Source organism: Montipora foliosa, chromosome 6 (genome assembly GCF_036669935.1).
Source record: "Montipora foliosa isolate CH-2021 chromosome 6, ASM3666993v2, whole genome shotgun sequence".
Lineage (NCBI taxonomy): Eukaryota > Metazoa > Cnidaria > Anthozoa > Scleractinia > Acroporidae > Montipora > Montipora foliosa.
This window is the reverse complement of record NC_090874.1, coordinates 34,804,969-34,819,583: the sequence shown is the minus strand read 5'-3', so window position 1 is coordinate 34,819,583 and position 14,615 is coordinate 34,804,969. Positions and strand designations below refer to the sequence as shown.

General features: G+C 41.5%; 1 pseudogene; it reads right to left on the bottom strand.

Moving 5' to 3' along the window:
• Positions 1-13,116: 13,116 nt before the first annotated feature.
• Positions 13,117-14,615, bottom strand: part of LOC138005452 (uncharacterized) — a 7,348-nt pseudogene continuing 5,849 nt past the window's right edge.

The window sequence follows — 14,615 nt, the reverse complement described above, 5'->3', positions numbered from 1 at the left end:
ACAAAACATATATTGTAGCTTAGCGGGTGAATTTCCATTGAAGTGACTAGTACAAATTACAGTACAGAGAACTCTGTTCGTTCACCATAGTTTATCCCAATGGACTCTGTTATATGCCCTGATATTGCAGTGATACGGCTTGTCTCTCTGGAAACTTTGAAATAATCAAAAGATAGTTGTTGGTTCTACAGAAATCGTTTGTTAATATCGTATACGACGGCCACGACTCGTAATGACAGCATCTAATCGCTTGCCATCTTCATCGCGCAATTTGGCCAAGCATCTCAGAAGTAAACGCCCCTGTCTACCTGTCAGTTTTCTCGGACGTCCGCGTTGTAAAGTTAAAGTCTTGCTTTTACAGCGGTTCAGGATTTTTTCTCGCGCTGTCGCTGGATTATTCTCCAAACAACTCCACGTGAAACATTACAATGTAGTGCTGTTTTTCGAATTGACATTCCCTTAACTTGGCTCAAATAAAACACACGAGCACGTGTGTTATTATCAATCCACCGCCGAGAAACCATTTTCATCGCCTTTCAGCTAAGTCCTGTATCGTGCAGTTGCAATCTCTCCCTAAATACATCTGCAACTACACAGAAAACATGTTCCAGAACATATTCGGCAACAATTTGACACATCTTCCTCATCCAAAGCATAGGAGCACTCACCCAAATGACGCGAGGACAAACGTGACACATCCATATCTTTACACCCAAACCACAACGAGATCTCTATAGAACTTTCTACAGTTCTGTAATCAACACAATCCCGGTCAAAAAGATCGTGAAACCAAAGCATGTTTGAACCCCCCTCCACCGTGACAATGTTGATGGCGTAAAAACTGTCGGGCTCCTGGAAAAACGCCGTTCTCTTTGCAACATTGAATAGGGGGAAGGGGTAATCTGCTACTCAGCGTCAAGTGTCCCCTTTATTTTTGTCTGAGATTGTAGTCATATATGATTCATTTCATATATCATTTCGTGACTTGTATGATTTTTGTGTCCATCCGTGTCTTTGTGGCCATTGCTAGTTTATAAGTTCGCAGTCCAACCAAATTACTAGGTGGAAGGACAGTAAAGAGGTAATTCTAAACATCAGATTATCTACCTGGACTCCACTGAATCGAATCTTCTATGGTGAGAAGCCTATATTAACCATACCTAGATAGGATACCAGTAAGTGAATCAGTTTTCTAAAATAACTCAATAAACTTAAGTTCAACTAGTTAACTTGCTTGTCTGTGTCAGTTGCCTCACCGTAAGTTTGGTCACGCCAGTATAACCAGCCATCCAAGTGAGCTCAGTCATTCAAATCAGTAGTTTCATAATCTGAGTTGGCTAAATCACCCAGATCAATAACATAATCTGAGTCTGCCAGGTCCTCCAAATCAATTACACAATCTGAGTCAGCTCGGTCATCCAGATCAATTGCATAATCTGAGTCTACCAGGTCCTCCAAATCAAGTGCTTAATCTGAGTCTAACAGGTCATCCAAATCAAGTGCATAATCTGAGTCTACCAGGTCATCCAAATCCATTGCAGAACCTTTTTAGCTCAGAAATCCATATTAATTGCATAATCTGAGTCTGCCAGGTCATCCAGATCAATTGCATAGGCTGAGACAGATCGGAAATCCAGATCAATTGCATAATCTGAGTCTGTCAGGTCAGCAAAATCACTTACATAATCTGAGTCAGCTCGATCATCTAGATTAATTGCATAAGCTGAGACAGATCGGAAATCCAGATCAGTTGCATAATCTGCGTCAGCCAGGTCATCAAAATCAATTACATAAACTGAGTCAGCTCGGTCATCCAGATCAATTGCACAATCTGAGTCTCCCAAGTCATCCAAATCAATTGCATAAGCTGAGTCAGCTAAGAAATCCAGATCAATTGCATAATATGAGTCATCTAAGTCATCCAAGTCAGCTGATACAATTGCAAGTGAGTGGGTCACTTCCGTCAATTGTCATTTAATATTTAGGTCATGTAAGTCAGAGCGCGTCTCCTCAGGCAGATGAGGTAACCATCCTCTCCATATAATCTCTCATTTTAATTTTACCCGGTCTGTAAGATAAGGTGACCCTGGTGGCCATGTAAACGTCTCAAGGCGAGGTAACCCGTGATGCGTGAATTCGGAGTGTATAGCTTATCACTGCAAACTACCCAAATCGACCCCTTTTTTGTCGTTATTTTCTAAATATCGGAAAATCGGGGTGATTATTCGATGTGATAGTGTACAGTGTATAGCTTATCACGGCAAACTAGTGAAATCGACCCCTTTTTTGTCGTTAATTTCTAATTATCGGAAAATCGGGGTCATTATTCGATGTGTTAGTACGGGGTGTATAGCTTATCACGGCAAACTACTGAAATTGACCCTATTTTGTCGTTAATTTCTGATTATCGGAAAATCGGGGTCATTATTCGATGTATTAGTATGGAGTGTATAGCTTATCACGGCAAACTACCGAAATCGACACCTTTTTTGTCGTTATTTTCTAAATATCGGAAAATCGGGGTCATTATTCGATGTGTTAGTGTTTAGTGTATAGCTTATCGGGGCAAAGTACTGAAATCGACCCCATTTTTTTTTTGTCGTTATTTGATAAATATTGGGAAATCGGGGTCATAATGCGATGTGTTAGTGTGGAGTGTATAGCTTATAACGGCAAACTACCGAAATCGACCCCTTTCTTTTCGTTGTTTTTATATTTCCGAAAATCGGGGTCATTGTGCGCGATATGTTAGTGCGGAGAGTACAGCTTATCACTGAGAACTTCCAAAATCAACCACGTGGGGTATATTAAATAATAGAGAGCTTTAGCAAAGACAACGGCGACGGCTACGAGAACGTCACAAATTTGCATATTTAGTGGGCAAAAACAATGGCTTTGCACGCCCTTCACGTCTGCTTTTCATTTTTGTTCATTTCTTTGCCGTCGTCAGCAAAACAACAACCTGAAATAGCTAAATTTAAGGTTTTATCAGCACTTGAGGATAAATTTTAAATTTCACTCCTAAATTAAGCCACACCTTTGCCATATTAAAAAACTTGGAATAGTCGTGAAGTGATTACAACAATGAGAATTTATGTTTTGAGATGACGTTCTTGTTGCCTTTCCCGTCGTCGTTGCCAAAGCTCCCTAGAGGGCGCGCTGGATATGTAGTGATAGATAACCAATGAGGCGAGTAGCTCCGAGTCGGTTATAATCATTTTATATCCAGCAATCCCGAGTAGAACGATTCTTTTATTAAAAACTCCAGGATCAACAACTCTTTCATGTATTGTCGACTAAAGCATCGATTTTTGCCTCGGTCAATTCTGATCCAAAACGGTTTTTGTCCGCCATTTTTTTCTCAGGGCTGCAAAAATGTTTTCAGCTCGCTTTATTGCTGACGCTTTCCTTGACCGTGATCGCCCGTGTCCGGCGAGCCAGTAAAAATGTTTGAAATTTGAGTTTTAAGAAAGGTAAATCTGGGAAACTCGAGGAGCCAAACTTTTCTGCTATGCAACCACGCCAGTGATCGAAAAGCCTTGAATTTTGGTGCGAAACACTCCGAGAAACACATCGTATTGTTCGCATTGATTATTTTCGTCCTTTGTCAAAGAGGCCGTATGTTATTTTTTCATGTTCGTTAGTTAACTAGTGAAGATCTCCAAATTGATTTCTGTTGTTAAGTGACTCAATCTCATATAACATAGTTATATAAATAATAAAATGTGTTGTCGCGTTGGATTGACCTTAGCCCCCGGAATCCATAATCTCACGCATGCAATAATATTGAAATGATGTGCCTCTCATTCCAACCTTTCGAGCGAGTTCGATTTTTGTTCCAAAGTGTGAAGGAATGGAAAGCTCGAAATAGATGCGAGGAACGTCCATTTAAAAAGAAACTGACGTGACCACCAAATGTAACGCAACCACATTGACCGTTGTGGACTCAAGTCAACTCGAACATATGGGCAAAACTGTCCGTGTCAGGTAGTGATTTCCCTTTGTCCTGCGAATGCACAATTGCTTTCAAATTGAATATAATCCAATTCAATTCAGTTCAACTTTTTTTTTGATACACCAGATCCTTATCAAAGGAAAAGAGACGATGAGAAGAAACCGAGGAAATTTTCCCTGAAAGGTGAGTTGTTTTGTTTGCACGAAATAATTTGGAACGAATAGCTTTAAAATAATGAAAATCGGTCTTGTTTGGGGTACGTTTCTGAAAAAAAAAAAGAAAACCAAAACTAAAAAAAGCCATCGAAGCTGGGTCATGCTGAGCCAAGCCTAATACACTGTAATGAAATTGGTCGATGGGAAAGCAATAAAGATAAATATTAAGGTGGCTCGATAGTTGAACTGCTATACGTGTTTGCGGTAACAATTCCTCAAAGGCCTTATCACGGTTTTCAACGCCATCTTGACGTGTAGGCAAAGCGGTGAGAAATTACAGTGTTTGGATGGGAATCCGATAGCAAATAACTTCTTCCAAAATTGAATTTCACACAATTTCTGAATCGCAACGTTAAAATACTAGGTAGAAGATTGTATTCACCAAGTTTGAAGGGTGTAGCTTGGCTAGAAGACGCTCAGTTAATTTTTTGAATTTTCCACACATTTGTCTGTAAATTTGGCTGGGTAGACAAACGTCTAGACGCAGTTCACGGGAAAAAATTTAAAGACTAGTGTATGGAAAATTAAAAAAAAATAGCTCAGCGACCAACCTCGTTCCCAGGGTCTTCTCGGCTTTCAATATGGCGGCGGGTCTTGAGAAGACCCTGGCACACAGTGAACTAAAAAGATCGCTGATTGGTGCTTTTCTCACATGAACTCTGATTGGTTTAATGTCGAAAGAAAGATGGCGGCTGGTGAGGAGAGCCAGAAGAAGAACAGAATTCGCGTTTAAATAATTTTCAAAATTGTAGCTGTTCCGTAAGAAGCAGCTGCAAATTAACAAGCATAACAGTCAAAAATAATTCACCGTTTTTTCACGTTGTACGCTGATCTACATCAGGCCTCGATTCCAATTAAAACTGCGTTGGCTTTCACGACCTCCGGCATAGCGATCGCTCTATAATATAATGGTGTTTGAAAGACGTAACGGTAATTAAGTGATTTAATTTTTTTGGTTCATTTTGGCGTCTCACAATTGTAATTCCCTGATGCGAGTATTGTTACTAGTGTTCAATGATTGTTACAAATTATAAAATTGTGCAACAGGGTTCATAGATTATTGATGTGGTTGATTTAGCAGTTGTATGTGGTTCTGTTGACTCGTGTGACAGCTACAATGAAGGCGGGTCTGTTAAATACAGGTCAAGACTAGAGGTGTCTGCTCCAATAATCAACAACTAAGCCAAAAGTTTCCCCGAGACCTGAAACAACATTTTTTTAAACAGTATTTTTTAATTTTGTACACATTACTTTTTTAGCATCACACTCGTGGGAGTTTTCTTGTACTCCAATAATTTAAGTTGAATTATTCGTTTTCAAAACATGCTTTGAAAATATTCTCTAGCATTGCTCAAGTTGTGGCATTTAATTACTGTCTGAAGATGTGGCACATCGAGTGATTTGGGGGAAGATTGCGGACTGGACAGGGGGATTGGGAAATAAAATTGAATGTGACAAAGCACAGGAAATTTGCAACTTCACCAGCAACAAGAAACTATTTCACAAAAAGAAATAGTGTTTTGTTTCTGGAATGGTAAGGGCAGGAGAAAAGATAAAATACTGTAGTGTGGGTCACTTTTTCGCTTCGTCTATTGAAACTCTCAACAAAGAAGGACAAAAATGTGGACCCAAACTCTCTGAACAGTTAGAAGCCTGTCAAGGAATATTAACCATTAAACAGAAGATAGTGAAAACTTCATATTTATGACCCATTTCGTTCACTTTCATGCTTGTCAGCATTATGATTTGCTATACTTCAGGTTCACATGTTCACAAGTTTGTTTTTACGTCTCATAGATGTTTAGCTGTTCAATTACAAACTCTGTTTTGAATGGCCACTCTACTTCATTGTGTAAATAGTTCACCCTGAAGTCTAAATAGATACAATTCGTTTCTGAGTAAATGAAACGAAACAAAAATGTAGTTAATGCTTTGGTGGGCAATAAAAGACAATACACAAAACTTGGGCGTAAACGAGGGGGAGGGAATGTACTGGCAAGGCGCGGATAAAACCCACCGTCGGTATGGACTACCGGATGAGGGGCCTCGGCAACTAGCCGAGGGGGTGCCTCATGCCTGTATTCCAAGGCGGGCATAGTTGCTGGCATAATGTCCTGGGGCCAAGTTAACCCAGTCCAGCAGAGTAACAATATGCCCCCTCCCTAACGGGGCTTCAGCACAGGGCTGAAGGGGTGCCGCAGGCAGCAATTCCCCGCCCAAAACGCCGAGATAAACGAGGAGTGCCCTGTGCGAAGCCCATTTAGTGGTTTTGCTCCCAATTTGACAGGGAGAACAAATGACCCCATCTCCACGGAGTTGCAATAGCGAAAAGCAAACATTGCCTGCCCCAAAGGTGAAAGTAGAGAACCGACGAGTGGAGATAGGGGTCGAAAGTACGACATGAGCATAAAAAAAAAAAAAAAAAAAAAAAAAAAACAAACAAACCAAAGCCAATGGGCATCGCATAGAGCCTGGAGGGGATAGGACCCTCACACAAAACAATTAACTGAAGGGGATAGGACCCTCGCACTAGACATTTGAATGGAGGGGATAGGACCCTCGCACAAAAAATTGGACTGGGAGGGATAGGACCCTCGCACTAAACATTTGACTGGAGGGGGTAGGACCCTCGCAAAAAACATTTGACTGGAGGGGATAGGACCCTCGCAAAAAACATTCGACTGGAGGGGATAGGACCCTCGCACAAAACATTAGACTGGAGGGGATAGGACCCTCACACAAAACATTCAGCTGGAGGGGATAGGACCCTGGCACAACACATTTGGCTGGAGGGGATAGGACCCTCGTGCAAAACATTTCCGTCAAAATAGTCATTTCCAATAGTACTACATGAACTTGAGAGGGCAGAAAGCCCAAGGAAAGAGAATGTCACAGAAAGCCCTCAAGTGCCGAATGGGCCTTTTTCCTTTTTTGTTTTAAAGGAGAAACATGGCATTAAGCTTAGGATAGTGCTTTCACCCATGTGATGGCTGGCATGTGGCTGAAAAAGGGGATGAAAGGCAATCGTATCGAGGAGAAATGAGGGTGGGGGGGGAAGCAAACGCACACAGCAGGCTTCCAGGGGGATGCCAACATGATTGCTGTACCCATAGGTGAAAACACTATAGGTTCAGGACGATACAGGAAAACATGAATTAAGTTATCCAAGGAACTGTCATAGATCATTACTGATTGTTAGAAAAATCCAAGTTTCAATGAGATACTCAAGTGCTTTCAAGGATTCCAGGGGGTTGTTATCAGGAGGAGCAAGAGGCCAATGACTGAGGAACCTGACATATTGTTTCCTTTGGAGTCCTGATGTAAGCTTGGTATGTGTTAGGATTCCAGCGACCCAGAATTTGAAGAGCCAGTTGAAAATGCCAGTGATTCTGCCAGTTGTAGCAGCACCAATACTAAAGCTGTGACAGGCAGAAGAGGAGCTGTCATTGTCACAGAGGTTTAAGAGAGACCATAAGTTGTTGGTGTGTGAAGTCTGGGTGAGATATGGTCCACAGGAGAAGCTGAAGAGTAGCTGGCCAGGGTCTTGAGTTGCAGTTTTGAGCATTTAATCTTGCAGGGCAGACGATGCATAAAGGTCTGAGTTTGACCTTGCAAAACTGAGCCTGGCTGTCTTCCAGAGAGGGTCAGTTTTGGACTTTTAAATTGCAGTGTCAAATGAAGTAGGGTGAAGGATGTTGGGATGGAAAGAAATGTCTGTTCTAGCAAGGTGGGACTGAGGGTCAAAATTTCCATTGCAGGTAAATTCGCTGCTTCTTAAGAAGCCAAAAAATGAAAGGGTAAATGCAGCCCATAACATAAAGGAGTCAACATTTGGTAGACTTAAAAGGTTGTAACTTAGTATACTTAGATGCTATGGAGAACTGATGAGGTGATCAGGTGGCAAGCCTTCTTGCATTCCCATGGGAGAGCTTGATCCCCCTCAAACTTTTGTGAAGGACTGGCATAGCCAGAATGTCCAGGAGACAGCCAGACTCAATGTGAAGGTTGTCAAGTGCTGCCAGATAAACATAATCGTGCCGTAGGGGCCTGTATTGCACAGATGAGTAACAAAAGAGATCAGGGTGAACTTGTGAGCAGGTCGAACAGGGAGGGGGATATGGAAAGCTGATTAAAAATGAAGGGGCACTCCGTAGGCCAACGGGAAGGGCTGTGTAGGGGTAGTAGTGGTTTTTCCGGGCCATTCCCTGGAGCTCCCTCAAGGGTGAATGGGGATTATTCTGGAGGCAGGTTACGGGGTCTGAAATTGCACCTTCCTGGTTGCTAATGGGACTAAAAAATTGAGTACTGGCGACCAGAATTTCACAACTGGTCACCATTGTTAAGGTCAGATCTGTTTGCCAAGAGGTGTCTTACTTTTTATCCTGAGACTGTTTTGAAATAGAAATGAAGGAGTTTTTCCATTAACAACCTCCATAACCTCACAAGCCGTTGTTTCTCGTAAAATATGTATTGCAGAGGGAAAAACGACTCAGTAAAGAGATTCAAGGACTGGTGTGAGGAATGTACCACTATGGTGGATTGTGTTTGACAGGGTGTGACTAGTGTTTCCGTAGCTGAAATTTTCGACAAACTAGGGGGCAGATAGATTTCATTATTACATGTACATTCGAGGTCGGATACCTTTCCTCTCCAAAATGTGCGCTTTTGAAAGTGAAAAGATAATGCTTGACACATACACAAGACCATGCGGTCGTTGCTTTCTGGTATCCATAAAACAAGTCAAAATGAAAAAGTTAATTTGGACCCTGGGTTAGATGTCTATTTTAGAGGGGGAGGTTTGTGGCTGTTTTCCTACGAAAGTCAACATCATAGGAAGGCCATGCCAAGCCCGCAACTTCCTTTGGGTAATCGAATGGTCGCTTGATAGGGGAACATCTCTACCGCCCTTTGGGGAATAGAAGTGAGAAGTGCAGAACCGGGGGTGGATCCAGAGTAGTTCAAGTGACTTGCAGAAATCACTCAAATTTCTTCCAAACCTTATTTTTCAGCCCTTTATTGCAGTTCACGAAATCAACTCTCCTTCTTGTTTTAATTTTTTTTTTTTTTTGAGAAATATGACAAGAAAATCGCTCCCAATTGATCGACAGATAAACAGCTTACTTCAACAACAAATCAAAACAAATCGCGAAATTCTGAAATCCCTGTTCAAGACAATAATTTTTTGCGAAAGAAACAACATAGCCCTCAGAGGTCCACGAGATGATGATCCACAAAATGCCAGTCTTTCTGGAAACTTTCAGGCACTATTAGAATTTCGAATTGACAGCGGCGATCAAACACTGCAACGTCACTTGAAAACTGCACTCAGGAATGCGACATATTTCTTAAACCCGTCAAAACAAGATGATTACAACTGTGGGTGCTATCATAGTGAATAATTTGTCGCAGGAAATCAGGGAGAGCAATTATTTTTCTATTATGTCTGACGAAGCAGCTGACGTATCAAACAAAGAAAATCTTTCAGTGGTGATCAGATTTCTTGATTCAACCAAAACAGTCAGAGAAGGGTTTGTGGGATTCTACCTTTGTGAGGATGGAACGACAGGAGCAGCTTTCAAAGATTTAATATAGCTGATTTAGGACTATCTATGGATGACTGTCGAGGCCAATGTTATGATGGTGCGGGAAAATGGCATTCGGAGAGCACCAAATTTCAAATTTTCTTGGGGGAGCATGCCCCCAAACCCCCCTAGTTTAGTTGGTGCAAATCACTCATGAAAAATCCTGGATCCACCCCTGAGAAAACCATACAGAAAATGCCGACAAGAATTGAGCTGGGCTTACTTTTTCCGAGAGGAGGGGGGAACTCTTTGTGGTTTACCGATAAAGGAAATGGAAAGCCCGGGAAGGTCGTTATCTGAAAGGCGCGAGTTTTCTGGCAGCACCGCGACAAACTCAACATACTCACCCTTTAATGTTGCGCGTTTAACTTTGGTTGGAACATGTGCTGATAACGGCGACTGTCCTTGAAAAATGGGGAAGGAATGTTGTTGCTGGCACTGGGATGGTTGAGAAGGCTGGCGATGAAGTCGAAGTCGTCGGTGAGTAGCAAATGGCGGGAGTTTGTCGAGGTTGCACAGATTGAGGCGGAGGCTATTGAGGTTGGAGCAGGAACTGATTTGGCGGTAGATTCCTCGATTTTCGTCCACGATGATGGAAATCAGAGTGGCTAACGTGGTTGGGGACGTGTCTGTGTGTGAAGCTCTTCTTGCTTGGACGCCATCTTGGAATGAAATTTGACCGTTTTGACCGCTGTTTCAAGCAGCGCATCGTAAGGGATGGTGACAATTGCTGGTGGGTCTATATAGGATGAAACTTCCTCAGCAGAGGCACTTGAAGTAAAGGGGGTTCACGGTGGAGCGTGAACGTTTCTCTGCTGGTCAGATGGACGCTTGGTGTACGCGAGCTACAAGATGGTGCGGAAGGAACAACGGTGTGAAGCCGTTCAATAAATTGTTCCCGAGTTCCAGTAATAAATAAAAGGTTTGAGATAGCAAGGGGCGTAAAAAAACCGCGTTTGTGAGGTCAGCAAATTCCCCAGCAAAGATTAAATTGCTCAACGGAAAAAACAGAACTAGTTGAGCTTTGGAAATGTCAAACTGAGAAGGCTCGCATGGCGGGATGAATGAAATAGCCAAATAAGGTAGTCACGTGATGGGAAGTCACGCTCTCCTCCCAGGCGCTGCCCAGTATTTGCTTACCAGCATTAACATCTATTTTATTCTAAAATATCATTTTAAGGAATGGAGGCAAATAAAACCGTGCCATTGTCACTGCCTACAAAACAGCAGATTAAAAGCCAGTTTGATAAAACAGCAAAGATCCACCCCTAACCCTGGGCTCATTCGACAAGAACTGCTAAAGATGATGAGATGCTTATGTTTAGGACTTGCACAAATTGTGCCCTTTTTTAATTAGGCTCAACAGATTTCATGAGCAGCATTCCAAGACATCACATTGTCTTCACTGGTGGGACAAGACATGGAAAAGTTCTTTTCATAGCTTGAAAAGTGCAAGAAGCAGATTGCTAATCCTATGGAATAGCATGTTCAACAATGTACATTGGCTTGATTATGTCAACTTTACCACAAAATATATTTACAATAACAAGTTGTAAGAATGTGGGCACTAAACATGCAGTGGTTCCCTGTTGGCAATCAGAAGACAATTAAAATACTGATTTTACACTGACATGGCAATACTTGCAGTCAAAAGATGAGATGAGAGATAAAACCACAAAACAACAATCTAATGGTTTCACTGTGAAAATGAAGTACCACAGATATGTGGTATAATAATACTTCCTTTTAGGAAAACAGCTTTGGCAATGTATACTGGGGAAAGTCGTTGCCAGAAGGCTCATATACACCGATAAGAAATCAGATAATCATTCAAGTGTATGAAATTGATTGAAAATAACCATGCAATATAAACTATACATTACGGAAAACAGCGAACGCACCTCCGTGACTAAATAGCTAGAAGCAGGGCTTTCATTAAACCTTAGCTCACTGGATTTTACGGTAATCAAATGTCTGTGATGTTACGGGTGAAACTGTGTGCAAATTATGGCTGTTTCCGAACTGTTTAAAAATCACAGCCCCGAGAAATAATAGCCGTCTATAAAATTGCATTGGTTTAAAATAACATGAAATGAAAAGAAAAGCAAGATTTCTCTGTCATCTACCGCATTCTCGTTGCTCATGCATTCATCTATCCGTATTTTTGGTTTCTTACATCAGATTGTTTGTTGGAAGTTGTCGTACCCAGATTTCTCTCACCTTATTCCAAGCCGCCATTTTGGAAAAATTTGCATATTTGTCCATCCTTCATCACGTGATTTGCTGTGTGCCAGGGTCTTCAAGACCCGCCGCCATATTGAAAGCCGAGAAGACCCTGGGTACGAGGTTGCTCAGCGACTTATAGGAAAGCTACATCCTTGGTGAGTACAATCTTCTACTTAGTATTTTAACGTTTTGATTCACAAATTGTGTAAAATTCAATTTTGAAAAAAGTTATTTGCTATCGGATTCCCATACAAACACTGTAATTTCTGACCGCTTTGCCTACCCGTCAAGATGGCGTCGAAAACCCATACAAACAACAGATATTCCAACTGTCTCGTTTTGGCCCGAAATCTCCCCTTTTTGATCATAATTTCCGGCCTCCCTTTTCCCTTAATATTCTGTCGGTTTTAGAAGCTCTTCCTAGCCTAAGAAAGATAATGTTTCCTTTGTGTAGCTAGTCTCTTTAGCACGATTCTTTGCCGTTTTCCTGTGGTTCTTCGGCCACTTTTCCCTGAGCCTGCAGTAATTTTGGACGAGCTTATCTTACCTTTTTGCAAAGTTTGCGTGTTTAAGACAATTTCATAAATGGCGACCACTTTTACATTCTTTTGTCTTTATGTTAATTAGACCAACTGCCTTCATTTTGAAACAAAAATTCTTTAGAAATTTGCTGGTCGTAGCGAGGCTAGAAAGGCTTATTAGCATTAAAACAAAAAAATGTATTATTTGGTCGCTACTATGAAAGAGGTGTATCCGTGGGATCAATAGGCTTTAGCTTTCACTGCCTGTTTAAAACTCCACTATTTTCCAGTGACTGCATTAAAATTTTTCCTGGGGGAGCGTGGCGACGGATCCTCCTTGAGGCTCGCCGCGCCTGCGGCGCTCTAGGGCGCGGCTATGCCACTTCTAAATCTTCCCCTTATTTCTTTGACAGGGTTGGAATCTGTATGGAAAGGACAATAAAAATTATCCTAAGATGCGTTTTCTCAACAAAAGTTACCGTTGGTTGTGAATTGACTGATTGGTTGTCATTTGAACTAACCAGCTCTAATTAGTTTGAGCCTTGAAAACATTTTAGCGCATATTTTGTCATTGTGTGTACGTCGGGCTAATCTCAGCGTTGTTTATTTCAGGGAAAGAGCGGCATGTGCCGCATTCGTGGATGTCCACAGATACGGAAAAGTCTAAAACGACTAGATAACCACCTGTCCAGACACCATAAAGGGGTTACAAGGGCAATGAATGATCGCCAGTCCCTTAATCTATCTCATTCAAACAAATCGTACGTGACTTGTCTGTTACCCTATTGTGGCAAAGATGTATTGCACCTGTCCCACCATTTGAGAAACAAGCACTCAAATATGAAGGTTAACGAGTACCACTCAACCGGGTACGAAAAGCATATCAAAGTGAAAGAACCGAGCGTCTGGAGGAAGGTAATAGAAAACGAACCAATAAAAAACAAAGTAAAATGGTGACTACGAAGGAGGAGAAACGGGAGACAGCTGAAAAAGAAAAGACAATTGGGGCAAAATATTCACCTTCAGAAGTGCTTCCTGCTGATTCCGATCCGGTAGTGATTACAAGTGAAAGTAATTTAAAAGTTTATAATAAAAAAGCGGATGAAGGGGAAAGGGACGAAGAGATTGACGAAGCATATGCTAATGATATACAAGAAGAGGATGAAATCAAGTTGGACAGTAATATTGAAAATGGCTACTCAGACGAAATTTTACATTATCTAGTCCATAACACAACACTAGCTGGGGTCCGCTTCTTCTTGACAGCTGTGAAGAGCGGAAAAACTGTTTCCCAATTTAGCCGGTCTAGGCTTTGCAGAGTTGTGTTGGGGGAAATGCACCTCTCAACGCTTCAATGCATCTACCGCTACCGCAAGTATTTGACCAGCTATTATCGGTTGGAAAGATACCACCCATACCCTGAGAAGGGAATGATCCACAGCTGTGTTGCATGCGCCGCGACAGAGAGAGGAAAAAGCTCCTGTCCTATCCTACCAAAGTCGTTTTATGTATTTTGTAGGCAAAAGTGCTCGATTGACTGGAACTGTGATAAATGTGTTAACTTTGATCGCGGACCGTCGCATGCCTATTTTGACTTCTTCCACTGCGCAATATGCAACGAGCGGTATGTAGCATCCATCAGACACAGTCCATACCCGCCTGAAAACTGGGGGCGCCGTTCATTCAATAACAACACAATTACAATCACGTAAAAATCTTGGTGTTGACAATCGACAATTACTTCATAAACAACGTTGTAACGAATTATTGGAGTGTATCCTCTTAGCTTATTCATTATTTTACAAGCACTCTAGGAGGAACAATGGGAGTACATTCCCAGACCCTTTACTTGTTGCGCTTACTATAATACTTGACCTTTACATAGCTTCAATGTAAATCAGTGCTTAGCTGAATTCTGTGTTAAGTAAAGGTAATTCATTGTGATCATTCAACACAAAATTTGACACTCTCTGAAGAGGACTTTCCAGGGACATTGACTAGAATCAATTTTTGTTTGTTTTTTTTTAACTTACTCGCTTAATTTTTTGGCAATAATATTGAGAAAAATGTTTTTTAGCTTTTGCCCAACCCACGTCTACCTAAAATTTACTATGGA